The following is a 19,965-nucleotide window of genomic DNA, read 5'->3' on the forward strand; positions in this document are numbered from 1 at the left end:
GGGAGGGGTGGAATTGGATCCCAAATATGAGAGTACGCCAATCTGGGTTAGTGGAAAATGGACCTCACAGTTACATAACTTTGTTAAATGCGTGGGGATGTTGTGCCCTGAGCAAAAGGGGCAATGAAGTCAGCATGTGGCTTTCCTGGCAGTGCCCACAAATGACATCAGGAAGGACTCCACACCACCAGCTTTACTCACCGTTTACTGATATTTGCGCAGAAGCCCCAGCTGTCCATTGACCTCAGCTTCGGGGTAGGGGGCAGGGTGAAGAAGAACACAGGCTTAACAGATATGCAATTGAGCCAAAGGATAAGGTGGCCCAGAATAACCTAGCAAGACAAATAAAGCACTTGATATACAGGTGCGGTGCCAGGAGTCAAGGACCGGAGATTGGGTCCAGTTGCGGAAACTGGGCATCCTGAGTCTAAGATAGCTAAGCGTTGGAAGGGCACACAGTATGTGGTAGGGAACAAGAATGACTGCCAACATATCAAGTCCAGCCTGGGGGAAGCCAGGAATGGGGGGGAAGCAGCTGTCGAGGTAATATGTTGTAATAATCATCTGCCCCTTAGGCAGCTGGAAGGGAAGGGTCAGGTGAATGCACTGTGAGGCCACGGTTATTGGCTCACAAGAAATAAGTTATAAATTATGTTAAGAGAAGAAATATGAATCTTTCTTACAAACCAGAGTGGGGGATGGGGAGTTGAGAAGAAAATGTATCCTTGTAGAATCCACACTCTAGAGTGGAAGGCTTCCTATCCACACATCAGAGTGCATTCAACCCCACCACTCACAGGATCAAAAGACAACGAACTGGCATATTGTTTGGAGGGGCAAGTTGCAGAGTAATGCATTGGCTATAATCTCATTTAAATATTTTTATCCACCATGGGGAGAACAAACACATGCCGACTTACACACTTGTAAGGAAGTAGAGAAAGATGTGAAATGACATGCGCCAAGCTCTCAGCACTGGTTACTTTAGGGGGAGTGATTTAGTAATGGGGGTGGACAAAGCAGTCGATATTTTTCTTTATATACCTTGATGTCACTTCACTTGTTCAACTAGCATGTGAACATTTTTTTAAAAAACGAAATCCGATAGAAAGACTTGGGCTGACCCATCCTTTCTGCAGATGCAACAGACGTTGGGCTGGGGATGGAAATTCATTGACATTCGACAAACACTGGAGGCAGCAAAAGACAAGAGACATGATCACTTCTGTAGGGAGGGGTGGGTTGGGTTCTCAAAAAAAAAAAAAGGAGAGGTAGGGACGTGGGGGAAGAAATGGGGAAAAAGAAGAGGACTTAAGAAAAGGATAAAGAAGGGGGTAAATCAGAAGGATGGCCAACCTCTGGAGGCCTGGGGAACTTCTCCAGGTGATGCTCCCATAGACCAAGGCAGTGAGGGCTTATGCCTTTGTGCAGAAATGAGGCAGCTAGGCTAAGGGCACAATGCTTACCCTCACCCTCAGCCTGATGTGACTTTGGATCAGTCATCAGAGCACTGATGAGTCCGAGGTACATGGTATACTTTAGAGAAAGGCAAATGTGGCAGCAAAACAGGGAACAGAAGAGGGAAATGGCTGCCTCACTCCCTCTATGGATATCAACAGTACTCTTACTGTGGACTATGGGGAAGCAAGGAATGCCTACCTGCCAACGACTGTGGGTGACAGGATTTCAAGGATTATCCACCTGTGGATGGCAATCCAGCTGGATAAACAGTAAGGTACATTTCCTCTCTTCCCCCCACCAGTGGTAGCTACAGACTCACCTTGAGGGTCAAAAAAAAAAAATAGAAGAGACCATCACCCCCAGGCAGCTGTGTTTGGAAGCCAACTAGATCCCTAAGTGACCTCTGCCTCATCAAAGAAAAGATTATCTGTTTTAGCACATTCCCAATGATTTTTTTAATTTAATTTTTTGAAAATTATGGGTGTGATGTATCAGCACAGTCACGCTCCTCGAGTACAGGGTGTACAGAATTATCTGAGGGTGGGAGTGAGGGCAGAGGGAGTGCTTTTTGAAACCAAGTATCCTGGGGATGCCTGGGTGGCTCAGTCTGTTAAGCGTCCATCTTTGGCTCAGGTCATGATCTCATGGCTTGTGGATTCAAGCCCCATGTCAGGCTCTGTGCTGACAGCTCAGAGCCTGGAGCCTGATTCAGATTCTGTGTCTCCCTCTCTCTGTGCTTCTCCCCTGCGTGCGCTCTCTCTCTCTCTCTCTCTCTCTCTCTCAAAAATAAATAAACGTGAACAAAATTTTTTAAATAATAAAAAAATAAAACCAGATATCCTAGTCCCCAACCCTAGGTGGGAATCCTTACCTTTGAGAGTCAGTGCTCTGAGCAGAAATGTGTCACAGCACTCAGATATGTTGGAACAGAAATGAACAAACAAAAAGGCAAGAACCACTCGACTAGTCCAGTAGTTTTCAAAGTATGGTTTCCAGACTAGCAACATCAATATTACCTGGCAACTTGGAAAAATGTGTATTATTTTCGCCCTTCCCCAGACCTTACCAAATCAGAAACTCTGGGTTGAGACCCAGTGATCTGTCTTTAACAAACCCTCCAGGGGATTCTGATGCATGCTCAAGTTTGAGAATCATTGCTTTAGCCAAATGCCAAGCCTTAAAAAATTATCAACTCCTTTCAGACCATCCACCTCTACACTCCCCTGTAATAATTGAGCCCATTAGACCACCTCCTTTTGCTTAAATACCTTATCCTTGAGTTTCCCTAATTCCTCCTTTTTTTAAAAAAAAAGTTTATTTATTTTTGAGAGAGAGAGCGAGTGAGCGCACAAGAGCTGGGGTAGGGCAGAGAGAGGGAGACAGAGGATCCAAAACAGGAACCGTGAGATCATGACCTGAGTCAAAGTCAGACACTTAACCCACTGAACCACCCAGGCACCCCTCCTCCTGTCTTTTATTTCACCCTTGATGTCTCCCTTTCCCCTTCCCTTTTCCAAAATGTGAATGTATGCCCAATGCTCAGTCATCTACCCCATATGCCTTCTTCTCCGTTCTTCTCCCTTAACCCACCATCACGATTTCAATGATCATTTCTTTAAATATTTTAACATTTATTTACTTTCGAGAGACATTTAACATTTATTTACTTTCGTGCTCTACAGAGCACGAGTGGGGGAGGGGCAGAGAGAGAGACACGGAATCTGAAACAGGCTCAAGGCTCTGAGCTGTCAGCACAGAGCCCAACACGGGGCTTGAACCCAAGAACTGTGAGATCATGACCTGAGCCAAAGCCGGACGCTTAACCGACTGAGCTGCCCAGGTGCCCCTCAAAGATCATTTCTATGTTGATGTAGCTTGACCTCTAAGCCTTCAGTGACCAAACACATACAGGCTACCATCACATGTTTCCCACCAAGCAAATATCCAGTCATCGCTTCAAATCCAACATGTTCAACGTTCCCCATTCTCCACCGTAGCCTCTCCAAACTAAAAAAGCTCATGTTTACCTTCTATAGCCCCTTCTTTCTTCTCACCTAATCTATCCAAACATCCTACTGAATGTTTCTTCACCGAGTGTTCTGGCTATGTCACTCTCTATTCCTTGGCACCGCCCACGTCTAAATTCTCACCATCTCCGATGCAAACTTCTTAAATGATCTTTGAGATCGTTTTCAGACTCTCCACCTTCAAACTCTTCCAAACTGTCAGACGTCTTATTCACAATAACATTGTTTGCAGCATGTTAACTCCCTGGTTTAAAAGTCTACTGAGGGTCGCCTGAGTGGCTCAGTTGGTTAAGCATCCAACTCTTGGTTTCGGCTCAAGTCATGATTTCACAGTTCATGAGTTTGAGCCCCATGTCGGGCTCTGCGCTGACAGAACAGAGCGTGCTTGGGATTGATTCTCTGTCTCCCTCTCTCTCTTCTCCTCCCCAGCTTGTGGTCTCTCTCTCTCTCTCTCTCTCTCAAACATAAATAAGTAAACCTTAAAAAAAGATTAAAAAATTAAAGTCTACTGATAGGTTCCTATTATTCACTGCTTCAAATCTAAATTGGTTGGCCTGATTTTAGAGACCCAGCACAATTTGGCCTTTTTTCTTCTCACCCACCCATCCCTCATCCAGTGAGCATGTCCCTATTGTAGGTGCCATATTGTAGCAGACACTTAAATGTTAGCCATGACAATGACAAGCAGTCTCCCTGAACTATTCCTGATTTCTCTTAATCAGCTGCTTCTTTTCTTTGTGGATCTCCAATCCCTGACCCTTGCTCTCAGTATGTTTTTTTAGCCCCTTGGTTTTGATGAATTGGTCCAAATCTCTCTGATTTACTGGACTCAGCTCCCTGCTTGACCCTTGTGTGTGCATACTGCTCTGGCTTCAACATCATACTCTTTTAGCTTCAGGAAAGAAGTCTGTTGCACCACCATTGGTCCTAAAGAATCCTTCCAGCTATACAGCTCATCCTCCACCTCCCACTCCTTCTCCATCAGAGGAACTTTTTTTGGACATTGCCTCTACATTAAACCTGCCATTCAAGTAAAGCTGGCTACTCACTGATAGCACCCCACACACATACACACCCTTCTCTCATCTTCATGGCGAGCTCTTTGCTTTTTTGTTCCTCTCATATCTGTCTTTAGAGACTGATCACGTCCAGCCTGTATGAATTCCCCACACGCATAGGGTAGACCGGCCTGGGTACTAGCTAGCAGATCAGAGTCTAAGGTCAGGTTCCAAGCGGCCACAAAGGCAGGTACACTCTTCCATGTTGCCCAAATCAGGAAGTGAGGGAGAATGGTAGGTCCAGTCTAAGCCCAAGTCTTGAAATGGAGAAAACATCAAGAACGAGTGAGACAAGATGCAAACGTTCAGTTCCAAGGATGACAGCAGGGTTATAAATAAGCTGTTGAGTTTTTAAATCGGATTGTTACATGCTGGAAGTAATAGCAGGCCAGAAAAAAATAAAGAAATATCTTGGAGCCAGAAGAAGGTGGAAATATTTTCCAGGAACAGTGTTGGACATCCATGGCTTACTTTACAGGATGACAGAAAGGTGAGGATGACAAATGGGTTTAAAGTTTCAAGGTTGAAACAGATATCAATTCCACCTCCTTCTTGACTTCCAGGTTATGGCACAGCACTTGTTTTTTCCTGCTTCCGTTGAAGTCTCCCTCTGTATGTTCTTTTATTCCTACGATCTGTTTAATCATAACTACCTTTTTCAGTTCTGTCCCTCTCTTTAAATATCACTCCATTTTTTCCAGTCTTTGTAACATTTTTGGGTTTTATTATAAATTTAATGATAAATGCAATTCATATGTATTAGATTTAATTTGAAGACATAGAAGAAGGGTCCCTGGAGGTCACAATAAAATGACTGCCAAATTCAAAACTTTGGGAGAGACATGGTAGCCACTGAAAAAAAAATTGGCTTTCCAGAGGATGAACTAGAGAACTAGCTCACAGAGTTAGAGCAAAAGCACAGGGAAATTGAAATTATGACTGAAAAGATAAGAGATATAGATCTAGCCTGACAGCCTGACATAAAAATAAAATAATAAGAGTTCAGGAGTGAGAAAAAATAAACAGGTGTAAAAATGATGATCAAGGAAACGATTGAAGAAAACTTCCTTGCATTTACAAATTCCACAAATAAAGGAGAAAAACCATACAAACCTTCAAAGAATAGGGTGTTTTCCATTTGGTTTTGCGTTTACTAAGGAAAGCAGCAGACTGGAATCAGAATTCCCATCTTCCTCAGTGAAAGCAAGAAAATGATGAAATAATACTTATACACAACTGAGTCAACTATCATTCAATAATTGTATATCAGCCAACATATCACCAGTCTGCCTGAGCAAAAGCCATTTTCAGACACCCACCGACTCAAAAAATTACAGAATAAGCAACTCTAATCAGATATTAAAGTGAAATCAAAACGAAGATTTCAAGATAAGTAAAGATTTAGGGCCCAAGAAACAATGGTTGTAATATTTACAGCTAACTCTAAAAGGATGATAATAAGGTGACAGTTGACTGTAGCGTGTGATAAGAGTACAAACAAAAGATAGATAGATGATAGATAGAAAGATAGATAGATAGATAGATATACTTGAAGAGAAAACTTCTTATCTGAGCTAGAGTAAATTACTGTGCCATTGGTCTCCCCATCTACTGTTGAATCCTCTCTAATCAATTCACCTTGCAATAGCCATTGATCTTTGTCAAATGTGTGGCAGAATGGGGCGGGGAGGCATGCTCATATTTAATGTTGACATCTAAGAGAACATAGCTTAAATACGGTTGTTAAAAATAAGCATGTAACCACCAGCAGAAATAGAGCTATATTTATAAAACTTCTCAATTCCTTGGGGAGAGGAAGATGGCAAATAAAATGTTTTACAACTTGATACATCTAGCAAAAGGAAGGAAACAAGAAAAAGAGAAACCAGGTTGATGAACAAAACATGAGGGAAGTAATAAGATGAAATACATTTGTTATCAAAGCAAGTGAGGTTGGGTTAAACTATGCTTTCCTCAAGAAAATAAAAAATAAAAGGGACTCTCTCAGTTTGGGTTTTAGAAAAAAAACCCAACTATATGGTATTTCTAATGAATACTCCTGAAACAAAATAACAAAGGAAGGATTGACAATAAGGCTATAGAAAGACTGTGTCAGACAGTGCAAGCAAAAATAAAGCAATATTAAAATTAGATAAAGTAAAATTCAAAGCCAAGAGAATTAATCAGAACAAGGATATGTTCTTGTAAGGATAAAAGGCACATTCACAGAGAATTTATAAGTGAATCTCATGCACTAAACAATATAGTAGTTAATATGTAAGGAAAAACTAAAAGCACAAACACAAACACAACTTAATAGAAAACTGTAATTTCAATGGGAAAAGTTTTTTACCTCTAAATATTTAACAAAACACAAAAATTAACCAAGTGTATAAAGAATCTAAATATTGTAATTAACGAGTACAATTTAATATTACATTGAACTTTAACAGAAAAGACACATTCTTAACCTATATCCATATAACATTTCTAAAAATCAGTCATGCACTTGGCCCTAAAGCGATCCTAATAAATTCCAAGAGGGAGAAATTGATAGTCTGCATTTTCTGACTAAAAGAAAATAAAACAAAAATTAACAAAAAAGATAACTCCCCAAAATTTAATATTTGGAAATGAAGAAAGACTCTTCTGAACAGTTACTGGCAAACAGAGTAGCAAAACTGAAGTTACAAACTATCTAGAAATAAATCCAAGAAGCACATTTCATAAAAGAAAATCTATGAGATGTAGCTTAAGAAACTTTAAGGAAAATGTATAGCCTCAAATATATTTGTTGTTACAAAAAAGAGTGAAAATAAATGAATGAAGAATTTAACTTAAAAATTAAAGGGAGGAGTACCTGGGTGGCTCAGTTGGTTAAGTGTCGGACTGTAGCTCAGGTCACGATCTCACGGTTGGTGGGTTCGAGCCCCATGTCGGGCTCTGTGCTGACAGCTCAGAGCCTGGAGCCTACTTCGGATTCTGTGTCTGCCTCTCCACCTCTCACTCTCGCTCTCTCTGTGTCAAGAATAAATAAACATTAATTTTGTTTTTAATTAGAGAAGGGGGAACCTCGCTGGTTCAGTCAGTGGAGCATGTGACTCTTGATCTCAGGGTTGTTGATTCAAGCCTCACCTTGGGTGTAGAGATCAGTTAAAAATAAAATCTTTAAAAATTAAAGAAAAAACAATAACTTAAAGAAAGTAGAGAGAATAATAAAGATAGAATCTAAAATTAAAGAAATAGAAACTACAGCTACCACATAGCACCCCCTCCACACACCTCACAAACACAGACACACATGGATATGTGTGTGGGTAAATAAAATCAAAACCAACAGCTCTATAAAATAAACCACCTCTTTCAGCAGCCTATTGTTTCCAAAAGAGATTAAAATGTATACTAACAGGAATTAAAAATGCAGTATAGCCACTTAAGTAAAACACTGAAGTCACTATGAGACAAAATTATAAGCAACTCTGTCAACAACTTTGAAAATGTAAAGAAAATGAATGAATTTCTACCAAGACACAGAATATACTAATGAGCACAAGACATGGTAGGAAAGATGAACAGAAGGGTAAGTACAGGGGAAAAAATATTGGAAATTGTTGAGTTCTATTTATCCTTAAAAAAAAAAAAGAATTTATGTTGCTCAAACTGTCCTAGATTTATATAAAGCACCCTAATATATTCTACACATAAGTTTTTAAAAATGTGATGAAAGAATGCAAGAAAGAAAAAACTACAGACCACTTTTACTTATGAATATACATGCAAAATGTTTTTATAAAATATCAGCAAATAGATTCCAGCGGTAGTATTAAAAACATTATTCACTCTGATGAAGCAGGGTTTATTTGAGGCATGTAAATAAGGCTAATTAAGCCATAGATCAGAATAATTTATTACATCCCCAATTTTTTTAAAGATTCTGCATTAAAATGGTTTTTAATGTGTATTTATTCCTGAGAGAAAGAGAGAGACAGTGTGAGCAGGGGAGGGGCAGAGAGAGAGAGAGAGGGAAACATAAAATCTGAGCTGTCAGCACAGAGCCTGACTCAGGGCTTGAACTCATGAACCATGAGATCATGACCTGAGCCGAAGCTGGACGCTTAACCAACTGAACCAACCAGGAGTCCTGATTCTGTATTTTTTTTTTAACGTAACTTCCACACCCAATGTGGGGCTTAAACTCACAACCCAGAGACCAAGACTCACAGGCTCTACCAACTGACCCAGCTAGGAGCCCCTCATTAGGCCCACAAATTAAAGGAGATGAATGTTATCTAATTGTATCAAAAGGGAACAAAGAAGTATTTGATATAAACCAGCAGGCATGGATAATAAAACTGTTAAAAAAAAAAGGGAACTTAGAAACAAACCATCTCAATCTGATAGACTGTTTACCAAAATCCAATGAACGTTATGAGAAATAACTCAGAAATAACACAAGAGAAGTACATCAGACCTATGCTGCTTCAGGCCTGCTTGAGAACCACGTGGGTCTCTCCTAGTGCTGAACAGAAGAGTTAAGATAAAGGAGAAATGTTGTGTCTGTTGTGGTAGTTGAATGGAACATTCCCACCCCCCAACTCCCATTTTGGCTAGATTAACTGGGAGCAAACTGTTAAGACTGTTACCTTGTTGCCACACATGAAACAAATTCCAGATGGATTAAAGATTTCAATTTTCACATGAAAACCTTGGAAAACAAAGAAAAAGAAGAGTTTTAGAACCAGAGTGAGAGGGGCCTTCGAAAGCAAGATAGGAGGCTCAGAAGCCATCAATGGACAAATTGGACAACATAATTTAAAACTTTCTGTTAGAGCAAAAGACTCTGTAAAGACCCCACTGAGAGAAAATGGCTACAATAAAAGAAAACAGACGGGTAGCCTTATACTAGAAACAATTCCTAAAACTTTCTGTGAAAAGGACAACAATCCAAAGATTATGGCAAACAAATCATAGAAGTGAAAATACAGATAAGCATATGAGAAATAGATGATAGATAGATATGCATAGGATAAGTTTCAAACCTCATAGGTTGTGAAGCATATAAAATAGTATAAGTGATGGGATGGGACTTCTTTTTACCCTTCAGAACATTTAAAAATATCGATAATAAGGGTGCCTGCGAGGCTCAGTCGGTTGAGCGTCCGACTTCAGCTTAGGCCATGATCTCGAGGTTCATGGGTTCAAGCACTGTTTCGGGCTCTGTGCTGATAGTTCAGAGCCTGGAGCCTGCTTCAGATTCTGTGTCTCCCTCTCTCTCTCTCTCTCTCTCTCTCTGCCCCTCCCCTGCTTACTCTCTCTCTCTCTCTCTCTCCCTCTAAAAATAAACACTAAAAAAATTTTTTAAAAAATATATTGATAATATTCAGTCCTGACAAAACTATGGGGAAACAGCAACACTCTTACGCCTACCTCTAAGTAGAAGACTGAGTTGCTACAACCATTTTGGAAGGTCATCAGGTGGTAACTACCAAATATCTAAGTACAAGCATTTGATCTGGCAATATCTCTTCTAGCAATGTATCCTAACATGTTATTTTTACCAGTGAGCAGAGGCCTATGCCTAAGAAGGTTCGCTACAGTTGGCAGTGTTAAAATAAATAGAGGAAAACAATCTGAAGGTCCATCAGAAGGGGAATAGTTGAGTGAGTTACAGGACAGCCATATACTGGAATAATGAAACACTGGAAGAAAGCATCAGTTATAGCTCTGTATCTGTTGGCCAGGAAAGTTGTTCTTGATGGATTATTGTTGTTGTTGTTTTAAAAGAGGCAGAAGTATGGGGCGCCAGAGTGGCTCAGTTGGTTAAGTGTCCGACTTCAGCTCAGGTCATGATCTTGCAGTTCACGAGTTTGAGCCCCACCTCGGACTCTGTGCCAATAGCTGGGAGCCTGGAACCTATTTCGAGTTCTGTGTCTCCCTCCTTCTCTGTCCCTCCTCTTCTTGCTCTTTTCCTCTCTCTCAAAAATAAATTAAAATATTAAAAAATAATTTAAAAAAGAGGTAGATTATTAGGGCACCTGGGTGGCTCAGTCAGTTGAGCATCTGACTTCGGCTCAGGTCATGATCTCGCAATCCTTGAGTTTGAGCCCCGTGTTGGACTCTGTGCTGACAGCTCAGAGCCTGGAACCTGCTTCGGGTTCTGTGTCTCCCTCTCTCTCTGCCCCTCCCCCACTCACACTCTGTCTCTGTCTCTCTCTCTCAAAAATAAATAAAGATAAAAAATAATCTTTAAATAGCTGAGGGAAAAGGCCATACACCCACGTGCATAAATAACTACATTGAGTAGAGCTCAGGGACGATCTGTCCACCCTCACAGATACTAGTCCCAGATCTTCCTCTGAATTCTACTCATTGCAGTTCATGAAATGTGTTTGAATAACAAGCTACTGTGGGATATTTATATGGTAAATGTGCCCTTGTCTCTCCAAGCAAAATGCTACCCTTCTGTCACAAGATTGTGATATCATGGCTATGCCGACATATTTATTAAAGGGATATGTAACAAGGCAGAAGTTTGCAAATAATCAAGAACAGTCTGAAGTTTAGGTGAGGTCTTCAAATCTGAAGAAAGCCTGAATCAAAAAAAGTTAGCCCGTTTGTGTGTGTGTGTGTGTGCGTGTGTGTGTGTGTGTGTGTGTGTGTGCGCGCGCGCGCGGGGGTGGGGGGGCAGGGGGCTTAGTATATTCCTGGAGAAGACAACAAACTATTAACACTGGTTGTATTCCAGCAATTACAGAAGAAGGGGAAGCTTTTTGCCCAAGCAGATCTTTGAACTGATTGATGATCTAAAATAGCACAGAGCAACATGAAATTGAGAAAGGCGAGAAAGGAAGAGAACGCAAGGCAGAAGCCAGCCAGAAAGAAAGAAGGGGTGGAGGCGAAAGAGAGAGAAGGAGATAGAGAAAGAGAAAGAAGGAAGGAAGGAAGGAAGGAAGAAGAAAGAAAGGAAAGAAGGAAAAAAAACAGGCAGGCTGTGCATGGGAGAGGGGGATGGGTTGTGGGACGAGGAGAGCTGGGCGCTGGGAGCTCAGCGGAGCCCGGGGGGTTCTAATCCCCATGCACCTGTGGCCAGCTGCCTGCAGTGGCCTGGAGCGACCAGGGCTCCACTAACGTGGGAAGAAGCAGGAGCTCACGGAGTCATTTTCGGAAGCCGTACCTGAGGCGAGGAGAGCAAGCCTCTGGACACATGCAGATGGGAGCGGCTGCTGCAGAAAGCAAAGCAAAAAAGCAGGCGGGGGAAGCCCTCTGAGACACCCCGCTGAAAGCTCGGGCTGTACCACATCCTGCTTCTGCACAGGCAAGGGCCACCCACCCTTTAAGCCATTAAGCTCAGATGCAGCAAGTACCTGTTGTCACAAGAGGGTGAGAATCTGGAAGAGGTGAGGAAGCACAGATGATCACAGAGCACAGGGCAGGAGCAGGGACCAGACAGGCCAGTTATTCCCATCCTGCAGCCAGCTGCACGCTGCCCATTTTTTTTTTTTTTGTAATTGAATGATAATTGACATACAATATTATATTCGTTTCAGGAGCACAACAGAGACTTGATATTTTCATCCATTATGAAATGATGACCAAGATACGTCTAGTTACCATCGACACTATACAAAGTTAGTGCAATATTAATTAACTGTATTCCTTATGTGTAACATTGAATCCCTGTGACTCATTGGTTGTATAACTGCAAATTTGTACCTCTTAATCTCCTTTGCCTATTTCAGCCATTCCCCACCCCCGCCCCGGCCCTCTCCACTGGCCATCACCAGTTTGTTCTGGTGTCTATGCCTTTGAAGGGGACTCGGTGGAAGGTTCCTCTCTCCACACCCTGTGGATGGACAGGCCAGGGAGCTGGGGATGGAAGGACCGCTACTGGGGAGAGGTAGAGGCCCACCTCTGGGAAGGAAAAGCGTGGAGCTGGAGACAGCCGGGAGCTGAGTCCTCTTATCCTGCCAGCCCTGACCATCCATGTTGAGGCCCTTCACCTAAGGAAAGAAGGGGAGCACCCAGGCCCCACACTCAAACCCCCAGCTCTGCCACTTGCTAATCGTGACCTTGGGCAAGCTACTTGACCTCTCTGGGATTCAGTGTCTTATTGGTGAATGTTATTACCCCTCCCCCAGGGTTTTGAAGAAGCAGGGAAGCAAAGAGAGAGAAAAAAAGAGAGATTGAAGATGATCATGTACATGAAGTATAGCGCCCGGGAAAACTTGAGTTCTCAATAAATCTTAGTTATTATTAGAACATTAATTAAAGTGTCATTTGTGTACAGAGCCTTAGACCAGGTGCTGAGCTTTAATAGCTGCAGAGGCTCCTAGATTCCTTCTCCTTCCACCATCTCCAACCCCTCCCCATTTCTCCTTCCTGCCCCCACCAGTGCCGGAACTAAAATTCTATCTTGCCTTGGAGTGTCTCCAGCTGTTTGCTCATTTTTCCACCAGCCCGCTGTGGGCCCCCCACACACATTTCCTTGGGGCGCACCTTCCCTTGGGGAGTTAAGCACCTGCGCACACACACCCCCCTCCAAGCCTCCTGTCTTCCAAGTTGCTAGGGAACCTAGGGAGAGTGGAAGGATTTTAGGTGGGGGGAGTCTTCAGCCCCAGACAGACACCCGGAGAGAACAGAGCAAGGACACACCGAGTCCTGCTTGGGAGGCCTTTCGAGGTGCTCTGCTGGAGGCAGCCAGCAAATAGCAAATGTTTAAGGTTGGGTTTTTTTTTTTTCCATCGAGCATCTGCAGTTGCTGGGTGTAACCCTAGCCTCCTTCCTCTGTGAAATGTGTGAATGTGCCATCGTCAAGCATTCCACATATCGATTCGCTCACATTTCACTGACTTGATCCCTCTCTGCCCCCATTAACTCCGCATAATGGGCACTTGCTGTTTCAAATCCAGGTCGACCCCCACAGATGGCCAAGTGTTGTAATGGTTAACCAGCCAGCCCAGCGCTCTCCGTCTCTGTTCCCGAACCAGCTACTCTGTAGACGAAAATGTGGGGTGTAAGGAGGAAGCCAAGGATTATTTCTTTGAACCTTCACTTGTTTTGCCAAAGTATAAACATGATGCTGCAGAATATGTCCAAATGTTCCTAAAATAGACGGAGCGCTGAGGCTGTGTTCATGCCGGGCCATTCCCAAAACTGGTCTCACTGTCCATCTTGAAGTCACTATCTGCGCAGAAGGTGGTGAGGAATTCTCACTTGATGTGGTGCTGAATAGTCAATCCTTCAAGATTAGGAAAGCTTCTTGATTTAGGAGACATTTGTTTCGGAAAGATCTCAGTTCCCTTTGGGGAATCTCTCCCCTCATATATCCTACCCTACTTCTCAGGCAGATTATAGTCATGGCAAGGATGTGCCTGCCCACGGGCAGCCTGGACCACCCTGGGCAACCATAACTTTCTATACTTTCATTTGTTATCTCCAGGTTTCTCAAAGTGGACATGCTTCTTTAAATTACATTTAAAATAAAATAAAATAAAATGAATGAGATATTTAAAACAAAAAACAAAAAAAAAAGCTTATCAGCCACCTCACTTGTCCTCATCAGCACCCACCATTGTGCCTTTAAATATTTTTATCTTTATGGGGTGCCTGGGTGGCTCAGTCTATTAAGCGTCTGACGCTTGATTTTGGCTCAGGTCATGATCTCACGGTTTGTGGGATGGAGCCTTGAGTCGGGCTATATGCTGACAGTGTGGAGCTTGCTTGGGATTCTCTCTCTCCCTCCCTGTATCTTTCAAACTAAATGCATAAACATTGAAAATATATCTGTCTATCTATCTATATCTTTATTAAGTATGACTACAAAAGTTAAACACGATTGTTATAAATATGGAAAAGTTACGGAACCTAACCAATGAGAAACACAAGAGCCACACTTAAACTGAAGGACATTGCAAAAAATATCTGACAGGTACTCCTCAAAACTGCCAAAGCCATCAAAAACCAAGAAAGCTTGAGAAACTGTTACAGCCCAGAGGAGCCAAAAGATATATAATAACTAAATATAATGTGGAATCCTGGATGGCACCTTTAAACAGACAAACTAGTGGAAAAATTAGGGAAAGACTCGTGAAATCTGAATAAAATGTGGACTTCAGTTAATAATGTGTCAATATCAGTTCATTAGTTGTGACAAATACACGATAGTGATGTAAGATGTTAACAATGGGTGGGGGGGGTGTGCCTGGGTGGCTCAGTCAGTTGGGTGTCCGACTCTAGATTTCTACTCAGGTCATGATCTCACTGTTTGTGGATTCGAGACCCATGTCGACTGGCACTGCGGAGTATCACTGACACTGTCACTGACAGTACAGAGCCTGCTTGGGATTGTCTCCCTCCCTCTCTCTTTGCCCCTCTCCCGCTTGTGTGTTCTCTCTCTCTCTCTCTGAAAATAAGTAAATAAATTTTTAAAAATAAATAAAATCTTTAAACACACACACACACACACACACACACACACACATATATATATGCATATATTCCAAAATAAAAGTTTATTTAAATCTTTTCAGAGTGACAAAAGGGGGTGGAGTGGTGATTGACCAGAATGGGCACAAGGGAACTTTCTGTGGCTATGCTAATGTTTGATGTCTTGAGAGAGACTTGGGTCATGCAGGTGTATCCATTTGTCACAGCCTGTTGAATCAGGCACTTAAGATTTGCTCAATTCATTGCATATGAATTTTATCACAGAAAGGAAAAAACTGTAAAGAAATATTGAAATCCAGTAAGTAATATGCATGCTGAAGTGTTTTTGGGAAAAGAGTACTGATGTCAGCAACTTTTTTTGAGGTTAAAGTTAATATAAAATTCTTTAAAATATAAGCCAGATGGAAGGGTCGGAGAGAGGGATAGATAGTTGGAGAGATACGTGATAAAGCAAGTAAAGTAAAATGACAGAACCAAGGTGGTGGGAATATTGGTCTTTCTCTTTTTCTGTATGTTTAAATTTTTGTCATGATGAAATGTGGAGAAAAAATTGCAGACAGATATAAAGGAAAATTCTTATAATCCCCCATCCCAAGAATAACCACTGTTAATGCTCTTGTGTATTTCTCCACATATTTGTCTACTAAACTCATCTAATTGTTATATGGGATGCAACTGGACACATATAATTCTGCACTCATTATCTCCATTCAATAATTTCTCTTTTTTTAATTTTTTAATGTTTTAATTTGAGAAAGAGAGAGAGCATGAGCGGGGGAGGGGCAGAGAGAGAGGGAGACACAGGATCTGAAGCAGGTTCCAGGCTCTGAGCTGTCAGCACAGAACCTGACATGGGGCTCGAACTCATGAACCATGAGATCATAACCTGAGGCGAAGTCAGATGCTTAACTGACTGAGCCACCCAGGCGCCCTTCTGTTCAATCATTTCTCTTGGGTGTTTTCCCATGGCATTCTCTTTAATATGACTGCATAATATTCTGTCTGGTGTTTATAGAATAATTAATTTTCTTTCCAAGGAAATTTGAGTTGGGCACAAGGGTTTTTGTGTGGAGGCTTGTTTTTTACTATGACAAACTTTGAAGCGGTGGCTATCATCACACATATATCTGTGTACCTGTGTGATTATACCCGTGGTATAATTTGCTAGAAATGGAATTCCTGGGTTAAAAATATTGTGCCAGTCTGCACTCCCACCACCATGGTATGAGAATGTTTAGGTCCCCACACCTTGACCAAGATTCATTATTCCTGATTTGTTTTAATTTTTGTAAATCTGAGAGGTGGAAATATATACATAATTGTTGTCTGTTTTGATTTTAATTTCTGCATTAGTGAGATGAACATCTTTTCTGTCTTTATGGCTCTTTGTAGTTCTATTATTGCCTGCTCATTTTTTTGCCCATTTTCCTACTTTTTTTTTTTAAATTTCTGAGCACTCTTTATAGTATATATTGCAGATGTTTTATTTGTAACTTTCCCACAATGTAGCTTTCAAAGTGTTTATGGTGGAAGTGTTTTGCATTTTCTTTGGTTTTGCCATCTTCCTGCTTTGTGTGTGGCTTTTGTCTTCCTCCATGCCCTTTCTTTCACATTACAGCAGCCTTTTGAGGTAGGTAAGACAAGAGATGTGAAAAAGTCACAGTTGTCTCAGGGTCACACAGATAATGATGAAACACGGGACTTGAACCCGGTCTCTTCAGCCCCCGTCCAGTACCTTTTCCATTACCAAGAAAGGGCAGGGATGGTTACTTCCAGTTAAGAGAAGAGAGAACTTCTTTCTGCATATGCCTGTTGCCAATCCCTGCTGGCAGACAGTTCCATACTACAGTCATGGCTGCCAATCTCAACTGGGCCTTCCTGCTGCCCTGTGATCCTTTTGGTTTCCTGATTAGTTTGCTCAGAACCTCTTCCGCAACAAAAATTTCAAACTTTCTTCACTTTTCTCGAACCTCTGGTCACCATCCCTCTCCGTCCCACTGTCTCATTTCACAGACAGAATAAAAATTATCAGCTGGGAATGCTCAACTGCCTGCCTAAATCATCTAACTAGGTACGTCCTGTCCAGTGCTCCCTCTCTCCTCCGGTCGTGAAGGGAAGGGGAGGAGGGTCCCATCCTTTGCCATTCATCCCAGGACCTGGCTCCAGCTATTAGCCCCTTCACTTTTCTGCATCCTCACCTTTTCCTTGCCTATTGACCCTCAGCACTGAAACATGCTCAAGCCTCTCCCTTCTTAAGAAGTAGAAACATACGGGGTACCTGGGTGGCTCAGTTGGTTAAGCTTCTGACAGGTCATGATCTCACGGTTCATGAGTTCAAGTCCCACATCAGACTCTCTGCTGTCAGTGCAGAGCCCTCTTTGGATCCTCTGTCTCCCTCTCTCTCTGCCTCTCCCCCTCCCTCTCAAAAATAATTTAAAAACATTAAAAGAAATAGAAACAAGCGCAAACACCTGTCTCTGACCACAGGTCCTCCTCCGAGTTACTTCTTCTAACTATGCAACCAGAAAAGCCAAGACTCTGCCTTCGAATGGAAATGTCTGAGATGCTATGTGTGTGGTGCAAGGCCACTACAAACCTGTCTTGAAGGTAAGAGAAAAAAGATTGCTTGCAGTAGGGGAGACAAGGCTGGTCTGGGGGGAAATGGGGTTTTAGCTGAGCAGAGAGGAGACCGACTTGGGAGACTAGCCTGGCTAGTGGTCCCCTTCTGGCCCACTGGGCTAGGTCGAAGCCCCGCTGGTGAAAAGACTGGACAGAAAGCAACAGACTTGGAAACTACTTGCTGAGCGCCAAGGTTCAGGGGCTGATGGAACAATTCACCAGTGACTTTATGAGACTCTAGCCATAGGCGGGCCTAGATTTGGGGCCCAATAACCCAGTGTGGAAGAGAATTAGAGAAAGGATGGTTACTCCAGCCTCAGCCCACAGCTCAGCTCTCCAGTGGCTCCCAGAGGAACACAGGTTCCTAGGACACCAACATGCTCCCAATGGCCACCCTCACCAACAATAGCAGATATGGACAATGGGACCTGGAATAAAAAGAAAAGAGCAGAGTAGTGAGTACAGCCAGCAGACTAGTTTATAGGCACACAGAAGGCATCACTTTGGGGGGATTCTCAGAAATAAGTAGGGAACTCTCCGAGGAGGCCAAATTCTGACCTGGAGCAGCTGAAGAATGGGGAAGTATACAAACCTTGAGCATAACTCTAAATGTGACTCAGAGTCACAGGTTGAAGGGGTTGGGAGGCCTTTGGGTCACAGGACTGGGCCCAATCACCCAGAGAGTCGCCAAAGGCAGAACCCACATTACATTCAGAGGCTAGGGCTCTACTTCTCTGAAACATCTCTCTTCTTTCCCAAAGGATGACCAGCACATATTGAAGACAGGGCTCCAGTGGCCAGTGGATGGGGCCTCTCTGCTCCCTGAAGGAGCGAACACTAGAAGTACGCTCTGTCAGTGTATTTGGATTGGGTCTGGGCTTGGAGGAGAAATGCTGCTTTTCTATAGATAGATAAGAGCAGGCTTGTTTCACCAAAGCTTGGGACTCCCTTCTGATCAGCCGACAGGGCTACATGGGAGACTTCCCTGAATCTCCAGAAACTGCTGGCCCCCACATCTCCCCCTCCAGGCATTGTGCTTGGATTCCAATTCTCTGCCAAAACAGTCTTCACTTAGGAAAGCTCTGGTCAGTGTCACCGGATGTGCACAGGCAGCAACTTTAGCCATAGGAAGAAGTCTTTCCAACTGGCAATCAGCTCTGACCCTGACCTAGATGAGAGAGCAGGAAAGGTTGTCACTGCAGCTGGACTCAAGGGAAAGGAGCAGAAGAACAAAGGCAAGGTAGATAAAGAACCAGGGGTGGGGTACAGAGGGAAAATGTAGAGAAGAAGCATAACATCCCTTTACGTGTTGGTTGCTTTTTGATAGAAGCCCCTAGAAGCCTACAGTTGCTCAGACAGCACTTGTTCTCAGTGGCTCTATAAGATGGGCACTGATGTTAGTTGTGTGATGTTAGTTAGCATCTGGGATTCATGAATGCCACTGTAGGCCTTGAGCTCCAGCAGAATTTTCCATGGGGAAAGCATGTCTCTGATAAACTCCTGATCATGAACTAGAAGATCTCAACCACAAGTCCACCTTTAGGTCACTATGCATCAAAATTTGAGAAGAAGATGGCGGGAGAGATTTTTTTTTTAATAAAAGCAACTTTCAAGGAATGGTGTGAAGTCAACACAGATTTTAGAACATTTTCTACAGCTCCTAGAGATACCGACCTGAACAACAGATACTTCTGACCTCTGAGTTCTTGCAAGATCCTTAAACATATTCAGGAACCTGAAAGAAAAATTCACTAACATTTAGAATTTTAGCATTGCATGCATTCTCCCATATTCTCACTTAAAAATTTTTTGTTTAAGTTTATTTATTTATTTTGAGAGAGGGAGAGAATCCCAAGCAGGCTCAGCACTGTCAGCACAGAGCCCAAGGTGGGGCTCAAACTCACGAACGGGGAGATCATGTCCTGGGCCGGAACCAAGAGTCAGATGCTTAACCGACTGAGCCACCCAGATGCCCCCATATTCTCTTTTAAAAGGACATGATATTTGTGTGGGGTTTATGGAGGAGAGAGAGAGAGTTTCCCATCTTGCAAGTGGGCAAATCTCCCTAAGCACCTAATGCCAAGATGCCTTCAGATTTCTTTGCTCCCTTGGGTGCTCAGAAAAACCAGGCCAGAGGATGGTCTGCAATAAGTCATTCATTTCCCCTCCAAAGTTCTGGCTTTCTACCCAGTCACTCACAGACAGAATTCACACAAGCTGTACCCATTTCACTGTACAGGAAGTAATGGGTTGAAGAGCCATCTATTTCAAACTGCTATAATTTAAGTTTAACCCCCACGACTTGACTCCAGTCTGAGGTGACCCCCAAAGGGCCTTCTACTGACAGCAGTTAG

This window comes from Panthera tigris, chromosome X (assembly GCF_018350195.1).
Source record: "Panthera tigris isolate Pti1 chromosome X, P.tigris_Pti1_mat1.1, whole genome shotgun sequence".
In the NCBI taxonomy this organism is placed as follows: Eukaryota; Metazoa; Chordata; class Mammalia; order Carnivora; family Felidae; genus Panthera; species Panthera tigris.